A 15,284-nucleotide genomic window follows, 5' to 3' on the forward strand; every position below is an offset into this window, starting at 1 on the left:
AATATTAGACCTATATGCTTTAGAGTTATAGAACCCCACCTTGGATCTCAGGGTTGAAAGACACTATTTGTGAAGAAATATAGTATTGTCTGTATCACCAAAACCCATGAAGAAATAAACCAAAAATAACCTCCAGTTATTGTTGACTGCTCTTGTAGGAAAAATAATACTTCAAAGCCGCTTGCATTCTCATGGCATAAAAATAATCAGATTTGAATCTGGATATCTTGCTTTAGAATAAAGGCAAGCTTATGAATCAATCATTTTTACATTATATGTATACAAACCTTTGCATAGAAATACCCGAGGCAGCTCACAAGAACAGAAAACCCAATTCTAGCCCAAGCAGCCAATTTTTAAAAGCCAGCATTAAAGAGCTCCGGCTATTGGACGGTATAGAAATGAAATAAATAAATAAAAGCATATAAGGATGGTGCTGATGTGGTTTTATATGACTTAAATTTATCTAGTGATGAATATGTAAAAGCTGTTTAAGATAATTCAGCACTTAATATTCCCTTAACCTGTGACTGATTTAAGTCCTTTCAGTCAGCACTATATCTATCGGCTATCTTCATTCCTTACCTTTGATAGAGAGGACAAGGCTCTTTGCTCTGGTAGAAATCCAAAAGAAAGCTGTAATTCATGTCTTCTTGACTGTCGTCAGAAGATAGCCAGCAGCAAGGATGCCTAGGTCAGCAGCTTTTCCTTGGCCAGCCAAAGGGGAAGCAGCAATAGCAGCAGTGAGAGCAAACTCAGTAAAAAGGCCTCCTTGCATGGTGCTAGCCAAAGCAGTCTTGGGTTACTATGCACACTGAGAGAAGCTGTTCATATGATTACAGGGAACAAATTACAACAACAAGTGCTTCTTCTAGGGTATGGAAATAAAAACTTCACTCTGAATGAGTTTGGGGTAGAAGCCTGCAAGCACCGCAGTCCATCTCTACACTAGGTTACTTCCTTGAAGAGCAATTGGCTCGAAACATGAATTATTTAATAAGCCTTTGCATACCTTCAGAACTTTTCTTGCTAATTCCAAGGGAGCATTCTTCTGATGCTGTGCTGGAATCTACATACCGAGTTATGCTTGCTGAAATATCCTAATTCTAAATGACAGTGTTGAAAGCCCAATTTACATGTGGCATGGCCCACAGGAAAAATACTTATCTCTTTCACACCACCTCTGAACCTCCAGCTCAGTTGTGTTTAAATGAACACCAGATGAACAGGCTCATGTGCATGTAGCATTAGCACTTCAGTAATCCAGGCACATATGCTACTGATATACACCAGGTATGCACTTTTAATTGTGAGGAGGACATGTGCATTGTTCACATGGCTAACTGTATTTTCCACGGCTCATATGTATAAATTGGGTCTAACTTATTACTCCAAAGAATTATCAAAGGCAATCTACAAAATTCAAAAAAGAAAGAAAATAATACAGTCCTGCCTGTTTTTCTTCCAAATTTGTTCCCACAATATTTCTTCTATTCCCCCCTTTCTCCATTAAAAAAAGGAACTATATGTCATGTTTAATTTATGTATCCTGTACTTTACTTATATGTAGATATATTGGGTTGGGTCTAAAGTTCCATTCCTCTGATGGAAAGAATATTCCTCGAACTTCCATCTATGGAAGGGATCCTTCCATCAGTGAAAGATGCTTATCAGAAGAAAGGAAGCTTTGAATCTAACCCTACATGGTTTGTGCAATACTTAAAATTGTGTTTAAGAAAGTGTTTGCATATTAGAAGAAGAGAGAATGTGGATACTGTGACCAGCTTAAAGAATATCTTGAGTCCCAGTACTGGGGAAAAGGCAGGATATAAATAAATATAATAATAATAATAATAACAACAACAACAACAACAACTAACTACAACTTAAACTATAAAACTATATCTTAATCAGTTTCCAAATAATGTAATTTTAACTTTGTAACTAACTGTACTAAACATGTTACTATAGCTAGTAAGTTATAAACAAGTCAAAGGGTAGAGAACACTATCTTGTAATACATATACACGACTCAGCATAGTGAGATTTAAAGTCCTACGTTATTTTTAAGCCTTGGGAATGACTGCTTAACTCATAGGTATCAAAGCAGAGCCATGAGTCATTTCTGCATGGTCATCCTTAGTATGCAAAAATAACTTGTTTACACTGATGTTATATTATACTCCTGACATTGCTGCTAAACTAGGTGGTGGTTAGCCAGTGCTTATGTGAGAGGGAATATATATTATGAAGAAATGGGCCACTTGTTTATCCCCGTTGGCCAACAGATTAAGAGGAAATATAGGTCACTGATAGCAAGCCAATCTTCATTCTTTGATACATACATCATTTGCAATACAATGTGCAAAAATACTATACTTGCCAGACTAGAAATAGCAGGCAAATTTTGCTTATGCCCATGCTGTTTGCGTAATTTTCTGAAGAAAAGTGACAATTTTAACACATTTTTTTGGAAAAGATCCTCTGAGATCTTGATTTATCCTAAGATACAGCCATGAAAAGCATCTATGTGGAAGTGTTAATGTTGCTGAGAGGACCTTGACTGCATAGTCAGAATCACAGGTTTACACAAAAAATGGCATCCGTCTAACATTACATTCAGCACAAACCAACAAGAGCCATTCTGCATATGGAATGAAGTTTCAACATGTGGAATACCCCCCACCATGTGTGCAGTTAACTGAGGATTGTCCCTGCATCCAGCAGCGCAAGCTGTACATGTAGTTCTGGACAAAGTATTTGAGCTCTGTCTGCACAGCAATACACTACATGCTTGCTATTATACTCGGGCTCTTCTGTATTGCAAAGAAATCAGCACTTGAACCCACTTCCATCCTCCTGAAAAAAATCGCAAACAGTATCACTTAGTGCAACTAATCTTAGGCTTGTGCATACAAGATGATGGTTCCCTACAAACCATGGTTTGCAAATCAATGCCTCAGTCAGGAATAGGATTTTCTTCATCTCTACTTGGAAAAAATTTTCTCCTAATATTCCTTTGTTGATCTTAACCATGCCTTTGAATTACATTGGAATGAAGCCTAACCACTGTTAACATTGAACAGTTTCTCCAACTTCAATTACTGATTTCAAATCCTGTTTAGCATAAACCATGGTTAGCACTGGGGAAGATACAATGCTAATCCATAATTTAAGATGACAACAGGAAGGAGGGTGAATTCACACTGGGAAGAGGTGAGGAATGGAATGTGTGTTTCTGATTTGAAAAGCATTATGTTGGCACCAGACTTTAGTCAAGGAGCCATTGCTGTGAATGGTTTTCATTGACTATGCCTCCAAGATGTAAAAGCCTGCAACCCAGGTGTCACAGTTCAGCTGTGATACTGCCAACCCATAGAAGCAATGGTCATCCCATTCATGTGTTGTTGTTGTTTTAAAAATTGTGTTTGTCCCTAGTAACATGGGTGAATGCAATGAGAATACCTTTGAGGCAGTTTTTCAGCAGCTCTGATTTTATACTCCAATGTCCCACTGGAGCCATTGTACATGATACACAAGTAGGAAAAGTATATAAAACACTGTGTGTGAAAAGGATATATATATATATATATATATATATATATATATATATATATATTAACTTTAAAAGTTTAATAATCTCTATAGGGGACTGGATGCTTGAGTTTTCCTCAATAATCATTTGGCAGACAAAATTTATAGGAAAATGGTTTTGGCTGAGAACACATAGAAATTACTTCAGCTAAATCACACATGGGTGGACACAAAATCTGCTACTAATAAAAATTAACTGACGAAAGGGGTTTACAGAAACACAAAGGAGAAAGAGTAGAGAAATTCTGAAGAAAGCTGCTGGCAAACAAATTCAACTTAACATAAAAAGAACATTGGGGGGAGAACTGACGGAGTGGAATAACAGGAAGCTCAGTCAGTTCTGGAAGTAACAAAAAAGTATGTGTTTTTGTGCGGCAGCAGTAGGAAGAGAGAGTATTGTACTTTAAATAAGAATGAGGACCTGCTTGTCTGAGTACTTTAAAAAAAGAAAAGATGCATGAACTAAATGTGATGCTAACTATGTTAAACCAAAATGGGAATCTGGCTAGAATATTATTATTATTATTATTATTATTATTATTATTATTATTATTATTATTTATTTATAAATTATTTATTTATTTATATAGCACCATCAATGTACAGAGTAAAACAGTAAATAGCAAGACCCTGCCGCATAGGCTTACATTCTAATAAAATCATAATAAAACAATAAGGAGGGAAAGAGAATGCAAACAGGCACAGGGTAGGGTAAACAGGCACTGGGTAGGGTAAAACTAACAGTATAAAGTCAGAACAAAATCAAGTTTTAAAAGCTTTAGGAAAAAGAAAAGTTTTTAGCTGAGCTTTAAAAGCTGAGGTTGAACCTGTAGTTCTCAAATGTTCTGGAAGAGCGTTCCAGGCATAAGGGGCAGCAGAAGAAAATGGACAAAGCCGAGCAAGGGAAGTAGAGACCCTTGGGCAGGTGAGAAACATGGCATCAGAGGAGCGAAGAGCACGAGCGGGGCGATAGTGTGAGATGAGAGAGGAGAGATAGGAAGGTATGATGCCAGAAAAACTAAAGCATATAGTTGATGCAAACAAAAAAACTAAATTGAAATGTGTGTGTTTTTAGGTACTGAATGCTATCTGGCAAATGAGAAATGGATCCAGCAAGCTGTAAGATGTACATACCAAATAAGATGTGCATACCCGCCCCCCCCAAAAAACCCACCAATTATAAAAATCACAATTATTTATTGCAGTATTTTCTACATATTTGATTTCCTAATTTCCAAAAAGACATAAGGAAGCACTTGACAAAGCTCAAAGGTTTGCAGGTAAATCAAAATGTTAATTGATAGCTGAAATGTTAATTGAAAGATAAGCATTATTTTTAAAGTTTTGGTTTAGTCTGGAATTCAGTGAGATAATACCCCTATTCAGGTATTCCAGTGAATGCATGAGAGCTTAAAGTGGTGAGGTAACACACATGCAAGTTCTGCCCATAATGTTCTCCCATGCTCTGGCTCCACTTCAGACCTTCGCACATTAAGCATGAAGATCTGAAGGAAGCTTCTAAGTGCATTCAGGTGAATGTACTTAAAAGGCTTCCATGATCACAGAACTTGATAATGCCCAATGTGCTTAAAAGTCCTCTTCTGACTTTCACACTAAACATTTGAAGGTCTGAATTGGAGCCAGCACATGCGGGGAAAATGATAGTGGGAGTTATTAGGTGTGTGCCCATCCACACCCATTCCTGGATTTAAGCAATCATGCATTTGCTCAAAGACCAGAGGAAGACTAATGATAAGGAAGAACTGAAGAATGAATCTATTTCCATCTCAGATGCAAGAAACAAATGATAAGAATTGAAATAACCTTATTGTTCCAAACATGAATCAGATATAACACATGACTTATAATTATTCATTCCTGGCTGGGGAATTCTGGGAGTTGTAGGACTTTTGTCTTTCTAAACAAGAATAGAATTGCACTATTAAATTCTCAATTCTTCCATTATATGAGTTCCATATAGATAAGAGAAGTTAGTCTTCCAACATAATCTGTTCCTAAATAATCTCAGCCTTCTCCGTTGCATCTCTTATACTATGAAACTCATTTCCAAGGGATCTTTGTACCACTTCCTTATTTATGGGTTTCCCCAGACAGTTAAAAATACCCTAGTTATTCCGGCTGGCTTTTGCAAATATTCAGGCAAACAAGCTGGTGAAGGAGAGACAGAGCTGAAGGATAAGTTTCCCTTCCTCCACAGCCAGTACAAAACCCAAGTGGTCTGACAGAGGAGGAATGTAGACACCAATCCCCTTTTCCGCTAACCCATTCACTCATTTGCATGAATATCTATGAACTTGCCTGCATGGAGTTCCTTGTCACTTATGGTGATCAGGAGAATTCTTAAATACCAGGCTGTTGCAGAGTCTTATGACCTTCAGGAACAGCTTTTTAAGGAAATGAAAAGCCACAGAGGGTAGCTGAGGCAAAATAGCACATGCAGAGTTCCGTGTGTCACCTTTTGGATCTCGACCAATGGCAACACTGATGGTAAATCAAAGAGTAAAGAGGTAAAAAGATCAGTGCATGTTAAGACATAGGAACAGTTGGTAGCGAACAGCAATGGGGGAAAATGATTTAAAATGAGCTAATATGTTAAAAATGTAACCTTCTTTGGGAAATGGAAGATAGGAATATTTCAACAACACTCTTTAATGACAGAATGAAATAAAAGGAATTTAGGAGCATTCAATACCACTGAAAAAATAAAATCCAAACTGTATAATTAATGATAATTTATTCTTTTACTGTTGCTGATAAAACAACAGTTGGAATTTGATGGAAAATTGTGATCATGTCATCCAGATTAGTAAATGCTGCTTGAATCACATTTGCTGCTATGTCTTTCCAATCAAAAGCCATGAGGTAGTCTTGCTGAGGCTTATAGAGTTACATCTATCAGTGATTCCTTAATCACACTAGGAAGAACTGGTGGAAATGGTCTCTCTGAAAAACCTGGCAAAGAGTGGCTGGAGAACAATATGTTCAATGCTCTTATCTGATGAGTGACAACAGAAACTTACATTCTGAGATCTGGTTCTCATTCAATGTGGAAGCTATACCTGATTGCTACAGCCAGGCCCGTTTTCTGCACTATCTGCAGTATACCACAGAAAGAAATGGGAGCATTAGAGGACAAAATAGTGGTTGGAATTAGCATTCCCAGTTTCATGCATCTATGTTGAAGAAGTCTTTGAAGACATGACCTATGATGGAACCCAAGTGGCCACAGAAAACCAGAAGCTGAAAACACACCCAAGCAAAGCTCTGAACAAAAAGTACCATAAGAATTGCTGGAAAATTTGCATTGGATACTGAGCATTTTAGGGGAGAGTCAGCAGGAGCAACACAGTTAAGTGGCCCTCCATTTTCCTTATGGCAAAACCAGATCTAGGAATCTCTGTGTTTTGCCTTATGTGTATTTCCCCCTCAGTGTAGAACAGTGGTTCCCAAAGTGGGCAATACTGCCCCCTTGGGGGGATTGCATAGTGGGGCATTAAGAAGCAAGGGGGCAGCAGGGGGCGCTAAGAGGCAAACGGGCGGCAGTGGGGCGCTCGAGGTGGTCTTTTCCGAGAAGCGCCTCTCCAGAAGGTATTAAAACCCAGGGACATTTTTATGGGAAAAGGTAGTTTGGTCCCAAGCCATATAGGGGAAGAATCCACACATGTATTAATACCGTTTAAGAAGAGTCCTTTTAACAGTGAATTGAAATGTTTCAAAAGCACCAAAATGCTAATGAAAAGACATACAAATCTAATAAGAATCCTGCCCCAAATCTTCTAACATTGCAGATCTAAAAGGGAAGGGACTCTTCAACACATTTATCAATACCTTTGGCCTGTGTTGAGATAAAATGCCAACAGAATGTAATAACTTACTTTTATATTTGTTTATTCAGCCTCTGCTTCTTTTCAGTCACTGCTCCAGCAAAAAGCAATGTAGAATGAGGCACAAAAGTAGCTGTCAGGTATATTTCCACAAGCCTTGATAGCTCCAGACAATGGGCTCATCTACACCAAGCAGGATATTTCACTATGAAAGTGGTATATAAGAGGCAGAAGCCACACTACTGCTTTATAGCAGTATTGAAGTGCACTGACAACTGTTGGGGCCCATGACACATACCATATACCACTTTCATACCACTTTCATAATGTTATATCCTGCTTGGTGTAGATGTGTCAAGGTCCCCAACAGTTGTCAGTGCACAGTATAGATGAGCTTGGTGTAGATGACCCCACTGTCTGGAGTAACAAAAGGTTTCTCCTCTAATCTTTATAAGTGCATAGTAAGTCAAGAAGTCGGTACTAACGATCCACTCAGGATGGTCTGGGAAGCAGATTTAGGAATCCATATTGAAGAAAATGATTGGAATGGTTTGTGGGATAGAGGTATATTTACTGTATTTTCTGGCGTATAAGACTACTTTTTAACCCAGGAAGATCTTCTCAAAAGTTGGGGGTCGTCTTATACGCCCAGTCGTCTTATACGCCGGAAAATACGGTAAATCAATATCAAGTAAAAATATTGAATTAATGCTAAAACTAACCCACAGATGGTATTTGACGCCCAGAAGAATATCTATGATGAGTCCAGGGTCATCCCCACTGTGTTGGAGGGGATGCTCCAGAGAAGGGACGTACATACAGATGTGGTGGTCCTGCCCTAAGGCGAGTGTTTATTGGAAAAAAGTGTTCCAGGAGATCAGTTTGATAACTGGACAATGGGTCCACCCATCTCCTCATTTAGCTCTGTAGGGGACCAGATATTAAGTTCTTAAATAAGGAATTAATAAACCATCTATTATTGGTGGCTAGATGGTTGATAGCAAAACACTCGGGTTTGGCAGATTGCCCTCTTAGAAAAGCTGATGCAAAATATGAGGAAAGTAAGAGGACAACAAAGTGAAGATAAATTTGAGGGGGTATGGTGGGAATTTATCAATTATACAAATAAAGAAGAAAGTGGGAGAACACTCCCACTGGCACACTTAGAAATATGGAAAACATAGGTGGAAGGGTAAAGAGAGTTAGTCTCGGGATGCCCTAAGTGGAAGTGTATTGAATGGAATTTAAATGAAATCGAATTAACTAATTATTGTTAAATACTTTTACCCAGGCTTGTATGAGTTTGTATTATTTAGTAATCAAGTAATATCTGTATTGACTCCAAATGTATATATGTGATATAGTAGTTGACCCTTGTAACCAGAATCACATAATAATAAAAACTAAAGAAAAAGAAAAAGAATAAATGAAGTATGGAATGTTTTATTATGTTATCAATCAATCCACTGACAAGCTTTGTAACTTCCTTACATGAGTTAGAATTGCCACTATACACAAAACACATTCCAAGCCTTGTTACCCATTTTGTATATCAATATTTCACAAAGACAAGCAAGCATTATAGATAACCTGTCCAATCAGACTGTTATCTAACGAGTAAGCACACTTTTCCAGCTTCATTTAAAAAGGCTGGAACGGCTTATCACACGAAGCAGAAAGATAATATAATAATAATAACAAAACAGGAGATCTTCAGCGGGCTGGGATGCAGAACTGAAATAAAGATAAGATTGAAACAAATCATATGATCCACACTTCTGTAAATCTGGAGCAGCTCCATGGAAATCAGCCGTACTCTAGAGCACACTGTTCCAGGGCTACACCCTGTTAAAAAGATTAAAACAACAACAACACTAAAGGTATGAACCCAGCACATAACATTCTATCTTTGCACTAACCAAAGATAAATGGAACATTCATGCTCTTCCCTAATTCCATAACAAGTTGGTAAGAAACTTCTGCTTCATGAACATTTAGTGCTGTCCCTCTAAAATAGTACATGTTTGTATGTCCAGCACCTGGGAAAACCAAGATGCAACTACTGACAGAGGTGGCTATATTTTTTCCTTCATATCTCATGTCCATTCATATATAAAGAGGGGGCGGTCTAATTTTTTCACCAAATGATGGTGGGCATGAGAGCTGAGCCTTCTCTTCTCCACCTTTCCTTCTGCACTTTGTTATTGCAGCCAGGTACTTTTCTGTCTGGCTGCAATAAGGAGAGTATCAATCAGTAGTATGTCCATTCAACCAGGGCTAGAGGCATATCCAAAAGGCACTTCAGTGTTATCAGACTCTGTATGATACTAACCCTGATTGCAGCAATCATACTGACATGTTGCTACAAAGCAACAGGTGGTTTAATGGGCAAGGTAAAACAGGGAAGCTTTCAGCTTACCTAAAACGTACCACAAAAGAACCAGATTCAAGACATACCAGTTAAGTCTTCAGCCAGGCTTCTGTAATCACCAGTTCAACTGCCAGCCTGTCAAGGACCTTCCCAGCACATTCAGGATCAAACTATTCATTACATTAAAGGGCACGTCTACACCATGCCTATATCCCAGGTTCATCCAAATGACACACAGGGAATCCCTGAATCAGGCAGGGAAATGCCTTCAGTTGCCTGGGATAATCCTTAGGTGTAGAAAGGGCCCAAGTCGTCCTTCCTGAACCTGGTGCCCATGAGCAATACTAGGTGGGAATGATGGGAGCTGTAGACCAACACATCTGGAGGGCACCAGAGAATAGCATGTAGCTGTCCCTCCGCTTTTTCTTTACTCAAAAGTATGCATGCAAGGCCCCAATCTGGATTGGAACCACTGTGCACAAGGAGGTTTAAACTTCCCCCTCCCCAGCTGCTTCCCTTCTAAAATTTGCCCCCGCTACACAAGTGTGTGTGTGTGCGTGCGTGCGTGTGTGTGAGAGAGAAGCCTCCATTGGTGCAAATGGGAACTTTCCTCACATTGATAATTGCCGGTGTGGAGAAGGATTCTGACTGGGACCATGATGGGGGAATAGGGTTAAACCCCACACACCATGGGCCCTTTGTGGGGAGGATCTCAGGATTTCCTGGTTCCGAGATCCTCCCCCTGGGTCCACACGCCTACACCATGTCCAGGGACAAAATTGCTCCCACCCCCTCCCCTGAAAGGCACAGAGTTGCACAGTGCAGCTCTATGCCCATTTCTGGATGCCACATTTACTCATGAGTAAATACGTGCAGCACCAGGAAGGACGAGCGCCCACACCTCCTGCAGTCTCAGGACAGTCTCGAGACCACGGGAAGAATAGGGTTTTCCCAGAGTTTCTTTATCCCTGGGAAAACACGTCCCCATCCCCCCACCGACCCAGGGAGATCCTGTGCATCATATGACCAGACTATCGGGCTGGTGTAGACATAGCCATGGTCCAGAGCTGGAACAACCCATACTCCTTGCCAGCAGTGTGTGTGTGTGTGTGTGTGTGTGTGTGTGTGTGTGTGTGTAGGGGTGTTTAACCCACTTGAGGCAAATCCGTGAGACAAGCAATACAACTAGTTGGCCCCAAGCATGGGGCTGTATATACACAAAGAACCTGTTCAGATGACATGCTAAGCCACAGTGGTTAAGCATTATGACATAAACATTATGGCTTAGCGAGTTGTGTGAACCATGACTTAGCATGTCATGTAACCATAGTGGCTACATAACCATAGTTTTAACACGCTCACTAACCATTTGCTGCAAAAGGGTTAGCGGCCTAACCATAGCTTAGTGTGTTGTCTGAACAGGCCCAAAGACTTACCAAAGTGATACTATCTTTTTCTTGACCATGGCTGAGCCAGGCATGTCTTACTCAGTCTATGGTGTACAAGATATTGGCAGTCAGAATGAACCACTGAAAGGATTGATAATGTAAGTAAAAAGACACAGGGTTAAACCCTGAGTATTGGGATAACCGAAATTCTGCTGCCCTTTGAAATGGGTAAGAAGGGAGCTGTGAATTGCTTAATAGTACATGCTACTATCTTCTATTAAAAGAGCATGGAAAGGGAGGAGTTGCTCTATGGATGTGAACAGAGAACTGAATTGTTGATAAAAAGAACTGTTTATCTACAAGGATCATGTTTGCAAAATTTTCTTCAGTGGCTAACTGGGGAACAAAGAGTGCAGTGTAAAGCTGTGGCATGAGGAGCTTCCTAAACAGAAGCATCCCTACGGGAGGGGGGGAAACATCTGTGTGAAATTTGGTTAAGCAAAGTTTTATTTCAAAAACAGCAGAACCTTTCGAGAAGATGTCAACGGGGACATTTATACCAGACAACACATGATCATAGGACTGGATGATGCAAAAGGATTAGAACTAAAGATTCTTCAGTGTAGTCATTTGTTGAGAATTTTAAAAACTCAAAATGCTCCATCCACTCTTTCAAAAAAGGAGCAGAAGGAGCACAATCCACAAACACTATGAACAACTGCTCTTTCTTTCTGGACATGCAACCACAGGACGGTCATGTACTTGGCATGACTCTCCATTTATCCCTCTGCAAATTTACCTTAACGAAGAAAGGCCTTGCATAAGGAATTATGACTATGATGACATTCAAGATGCATTAACCTAAGGGCAGACAACATTATGGGGGTGGGGGTGCGGATTCTTTATAGCAGGATCTTTAAAAACTATTTTAGCTGAACCATGATAAGCTGGGCCAGATCTACATCAAGCAGGATATAACACTATGAAACTGTTTTGAAAATGGTATATGGAATGTGTCATGGGCCCAAACAGCTGTCAATTCACTTCAATACTATTATAAAGCAGTCATGTAGATACTGCTCTGATCTTCCTAAGTATGGCAATATAACACAGCAATGCAAGTTTGTTCTGCTTGTCAGTGCAATGCCCAAACATTGCTACAATACAATACTATACATGTCTACTCAGAAATAAATCCAGTTTGGTTTAATGAAACTTTCTCCTGGGAAAATGGGCACAGGATTGATGTCTTAGTTTTGTACGCTGTAAACCTAGAAGCACAGTTGTGTACAAGATCTGTGATTACTCTGACAACTCTTTGGTCATCCTTCATGGGTCCGAAGCAGTCTTGTTCTTTCAAATTGCAGTCCCTCCAAGGACTTTGGCAGCATCCAGGAATAGAGAGGGTAGGAAGGCACAGCAGGAACAGTAACTGCAGCCGCACTAGCATAGTGAGTGGGATCAATCCCCACAAGAGAACAGGCTCTACCCTTACACTGGTAGTGGGGACAAGAGCACGGCTTTTTAAACTGCTGTATTCCAATTGACTTATTGATTAGAGTGACGTGCACTGTGTAAATGCAACCTGAATTCAATGCTTATATGGTATCTAGTACTGAACTTATAGATCAGCATTGGGTGAGTAAACTGGGGACTTACTAGAGTTCAATAACTTTATCTCACTACATGGAAGTTTTTAGTGAGTTTGGAGACAGCACATAGCATCCTCAGTGTATATAAGAGTGCATTGCTGAAGCTTCTTAAGGTGTTATAATTTATTGGATTCTAGTCAATTTGTTGGGGAAATAATGTGTTCTGAATTCAAAACTGATCCAAGGACTTTGGCAGTATCCAGACAAAAACCCAGTTCTGTCAAAATGTATGCCAAGAAGGACCATGTAATTCTGCTTGTCTATAGAATTCAGGCAGCAAAGGACCATGAGAAAAATGAGCATTATTATTATTATTATTATTATTATTATTATTATCATCATCATCATCATCATCATCATCATCATCATCTATATCATTCAATTCAACTTATTTCAATAGAACTTTATATTAGAAGCACTCTAAAAAGCCGTTATTTCTTCTCCACTTGATTGGGGATCATCTCTACCCTTGAAGTTATATCTTAATCTAGACATGGCCGTTCAAGATTCCTTATCCATTCCACGCTCTGCTTCTTTTCAAAGAATACCACTTTACGTGCTATTTGTGGCTCATGCACTGAAATGCTAATTCCTTTAATAAGTAAACAGTATGGCCAGATAGATGAGTATAGCTCATTAATCCATTAACAAATTATAATCCACATTTTTTCCAGGGCATTAATACAAAAGGGCTGAGCCCCATCCCTATCATTATTAACCAAGCTGGACAGAAGACTAGTTAAACTATTTTCCATTCAGTTTTATTAACAATGTGCTGTTCCACATGACTTAAAAATAGTGTTATGGCAATAAAAACATGAGAATGTTTCACTTGTTCCATAAGCAGAAGTATAGTTTGATGTGTTTCTATCTACTTTTAATAGTAAGCATAACCCAGCCAATGTCAATCACTTTTAAGTGCCACTAATCTCAATGGGAAACTTAAGCCTATGCTTAAATCTCAATTGAAATCAATTGATCTTGTAAGTCCTCCCTCATTATTTGTTTGATTATTCCATTTATCTTTTACAAAGACATAAGAACTAAATATTTAGCCCAGCAATTAGCTTAAGACAAAGCTGAATATTTACTTCCTGGCAGAAACAGAGAAGCACATGTAAAAGTAGCAACATTTCCACTCACAGCAATACCATTGTGCCAAAAATCTCTAGATAAAAATGTGGTAGATTCTCATAATGATAACTAAGGGTACTGGCTGTTCTTTGTAGTGTCTAGTCTCTGGAATCACAAAGCGTTGAAAACAGTTTTCTTTTCACTTGTTAGCTATGACTTACAACCTTAACAATAAACTTTGAACTGTGGCTTAACTTTGGCTGGATTCTGCCCAGCGTTTCTTGCCAGTTAGTAGTTTGACCCAATGACTGCATGTCTGAAAATGAGGATGATTACAATGGTCAACATGCTGCTATCGTGAGTATCGTATGGCATTCAGAAGCAAGTTACTAGAGCCAAATCTTAACCTGGTTCTCTTTTGGTTTATATGTGGTAATGTTGTCATTTTAGCCAGATGGGAGCCTCCCTCTGGCTGAGCCAGTAAGAACTGACTGGAAACACTACTCAACTGCAAGTTAATCTCTCTCTCTCTCTCTCTCTTTAAATATCCTGTCCCAAGCCAAGTATAAAAATTCAGAAGGAACAGGAGGCCCTCAAGGTAACTATTTATGGGATAAATACACCCAGTTCAGCATTAGAGAAGTGGGGAAGGAAGAAAAAGGAGATTCAAAACCTCAGTTGGAAGTTTGAACAAAACCAGGAGGAGTAACCCACCTACAAATGAGATAAATATCTTGCTTTTTAACATTTGCTTTGTTCTAATTTTTCAGTGAAAAACTATTTCAACCAACATAACAGATCTAACATACAGGCTGAAAAGCAGACTTTCAATGAACTGAATACTTAAATTATTCTTTTTTCACAGATAGGCGTTTTGCCACTGTGAAATTGAGAAATACAAACTTTCTCTTGTCTAGGAGCCAACTGAGCTGATGAAATAAAAAGCAATGTTCAGACTAAGAGCCCAAGGGTTATTGAAGTGACATCCCCAAATCTCGTCTCTAGATATTGAAACTGTAAAGCAGAAGCACAGAGCTAGTACACATGTAACATCAAATCAGACTTGATCCTAGTTTCCAATCCTGGTTTGTAGGACAAGTGTAAACCATAGTTTGCCGGTTGGCAAACTATGATTTGCCTCAAACCAGGGAAGGAAAGAAGAGATTAACATGTGTGAGGAACGGAGGTAGCCTATGAGCGCAATGTAAAGCATAGGTTAGCGTTACATCTGGACCAGTCCAATAGAAGCATCATCCTATGACGCCACAAAAATATTATCAATAAATAAAACTCAATGTGTTTTGTACTCACAATTGGCCCTTCAATTTGATAACTTTATGTATAATATACTCATTGTCTC

The 15,284-nt window shown here is 39.1% G+C and overlaps 1 protein-coding gene across 16 annotated transcripts in view; it reads right to left on the reverse strand.

Moving 5' to 3' along the window:
* MBNL1 (muscleblind like splicing regulator 1) overlaps positions 1-15,284 on the reverse strand; it is a 318,050-nt gene that overhangs the window by 93,499 nt on the left and 209,267 nt on the right. The window contains exon 2 of one of the 16 annotated variants that reach the window (XM_063132108.1): positions 586-614. The exons of the other annotated variants lie outside the window; for them this stretch is intronic. The gene's annotated coding sequence lies outside the window, so the exon portion shown is untranslated. The remainder of the gene's footprint in view (positions 1-585; positions 615-15,284) is intronic. 16 annotated transcript variants of the gene reach the window in all.

The sequence above is a fragment of the Elgaria multicarinata genome, chromosome 8 (assembly GCF_023053635.1).
Source record: "Elgaria multicarinata webbii isolate HBS135686 ecotype San Diego chromosome 8, rElgMul1.1.pri, whole genome shotgun sequence".
NCBI lineage: Eukaryota > Metazoa > Chordata > Lepidosauria > Squamata > Anguidae > Elgaria > Elgaria multicarinata.